General features: G+C 36.6%; 1 long non-coding RNA gene across 1 annotated transcript; it reads right to left on the bottom strand.

Moving 5' to 3' along the window:
• Positions 1-506: 506 nt before the first annotated feature.
• Positions 507-1731, bottom strand: LOC145718402 (uncharacterized). Its single transcript, XR_014141780.1, has 2 exons — positions 1566-1731; positions 507-567 (listed from the first exon to the last, which is right to left on the bottom strand). It is a non-coding gene; the product is annotated as an uncharacterized LOC145718402 (long non-coding RNA).
• Positions 1732-2532: the final 801 nt, after the last annotated feature.

Genomic DNA, 2532 nt, shown 5'->3' with positions numbered 1-2532 from the left:
TTTTGAGGGATCTAAATATCTGACTTAAATACTATTTCATCCTGGAGAAAACAATGATAGGGGGAGTTTTCTACAGAGAAGGATGCCCTCAACTCCCCAAATGGAGGTAAAAGAACAGATGGGTAATAATTCAGGGAGACTTATGTCTGAAAGCCCCATAAATAATTTTCTCATAAGGTGTTCTGAAACAAGTACAAGAAAGATTTTTAAAGTTTCATTAATTTTGTTTAGTTCCAGAGTTTATAACTGATCTATGGTATCTAAAAGCTGTACTTAGACTAACACAAACATTCAAAAGTTAAATCATTGCCAAGGGCATATAATGCCCCAAACCTGAATGCAATAGCTCTGTCACATCAATAATAAAAAGAAAAAGGTACTTGGTGATAGATCAAAAGCTTAGATATTGTGCTTATTTATTTAGGGTATGTGATTAGTTACACAAGTACATGATATCTGGAAAGCAAAAAAGAAATGACATAGCCTTTCAACTACTCTGTACTCACTGTGCATGGGGTCTGCATCCATGGTTCCCCGTCGATCTGCATTGGCAGAGACTTGCTAGTCCTAGGGGAAAATATTTCATTTTAAGTATAACACTGAAATATTTTACACAACAGACTATATGTAAGATGTAAGATGATGAGACCAGGGAATGCAAATATGGTAAGAGCTGGCCTTAAATTGATCTCTTCTGAAAGGGACTTCAATTCTTGACTATTAATAAGTACCTGAAAGGTACCTTGGTCACAGGAATACTAAGAGCTTCCTGGTAAATGTGATGATATGAAAAAATTATAGATGCCAAAAGAAAAACATAGGGCTTATGGTGTTTTTAAATTTTTTATTATTTTTATTTTTATTTATTTTGGGGGGGGTTATGTTTAATGATATAATTAGAATTCCTATAGCCAAAAATCCTCCTTGTTTTCATCAAAACCTACACAGCAAACCTGAAGGAAAGGTGTTTGATGTCTCAGATTTTCCAGTATCAACATTTTCACACAAATAACACGAACTATAACTGTGCTATAACCCACGGTTTCACCGTAGGGTCAAAGTAGACTTTTTTTTCCCTAAAGGTAAAATTCTGGAAAAATGTTTCTTAATAAGGTTTAAATTTAATACACATAAAAAAATCTTACTTTACAATAAAGTGATTATTTAATTTTATAGAAACAACGGTGTACTTTAGTCCATGAAAGAATTTAAGTTAATGGTGCCTCAACAGTGTTTTCATTGGGCAATATACCCGGTAGATCCTTTCATGCTTCGGGAAACTAAACTGTGTGGGAACCATTTGAGAGGGGACGGAGTTTGTATGTTAGAATTGTATCAATGGTCTGAACAAGAGAACATCAAATTTCAATCAACCTGATAAGTAATAGCTAACCAAAACTTTGTAAAATCTGCCAATTTCCATTATGTGGAAATATATCAGTATTAGTTACTGATAATTTGAGGCACAGATAAGACCAATGTTGTTATCAGAGTCCTGCATACTTTTAATTAGGTTGTACTTATACCATGTCAACCCCTTTTCTCAATTATAGAGAAACAACTACCTGATGACCACAGAGGAACACTGCGCCAGCCGCCGCCCAGCACTTTTCAGTCCTGTGTAGATTTGTCCCATCTCCATGGCTCCTTCCAAACCAACCACCTCCAGCAGCTGATCACTTAGATCTGAAAGGAAACAGAAGCCTTGTCAGTTACAGCGGAGATCCATATGTGCACAATTTAATGCCATTAGATATTAAGAAGATGAAAAATGAAAGCTACTTGACAAAGAAAGCTTGTCTTGGATTCTGAAAGTAATGAAAAGATGGCCTACGTCTAAAGCTCTCAGTTTAACTAAACCTCGTGGTGCTGTGGGAAAAGATCTGCTGTCAACTTGATCTAAAACAAAATGGGAAGAATGAATTTGGAGCCAAATTATGCCAAAAAATATACCAGTAGTTTTTAACATCAACAAACTTAATGTTATTCCACATGTATATATGGAATGTTTATACATTTGGCAGCAAATACACACTTCAACACTATAAATAAAGTATGAGGATATGCTGTCAAACATGATTTTGTTAAATTACTTGAACAAAAGACCCTAGAGCTCGTGGAATTAAAGTTTCTCATTTTAGAGATAAGAAGATTGAGTCTCTAAATCATCAGGTGACTTGTCCATAGTCATAGGTAACTTTGTACAGAAGTTCAAGAAACAGTATTAGTTTCTTGAGATGTTTTTCTGATGATAAGAAATATGTTACTAAAATACTATTTGGGGGGGGGAAGATGGCGGAGGAGTAGGGGACCCTATTTCAATTGGTCCCCGGAATTGAGCTGGATATCTACCAGACCACTCTGAGCACCCACGAAACCAGCCTGAGATGGAAGAAGATCTGGATCTCTACAAACAGAATATCGCAGGCCGTTGGTTTTGAGGTATGAAGCGGAGAGCCGTGATTCTGTGGGCAGATATTGGAGGATAAACAGAGGCTGGAGGGTGCCTGGACGTGGGGATCCTACACCGCC

This window comes from Leptonychotes weddellii, unplaced genomic scaffold, assembly GCF_054177405.1.
Source record: "Leptonychotes weddellii isolate Sample4059 unplaced genomic scaffold, ASM5417740v2 HiC_scaffold_15229, whole genome shotgun sequence".
Lineage (NCBI taxonomy): Eukaryota > Metazoa > Chordata > Mammalia > Carnivora > Phocidae > Leptonychotes > Leptonychotes weddellii.
The sequence above is the reverse complement of the archived record's forward strand: the minus strand, read 5'-3'. Positions and strand labels throughout refer to the sequence as shown.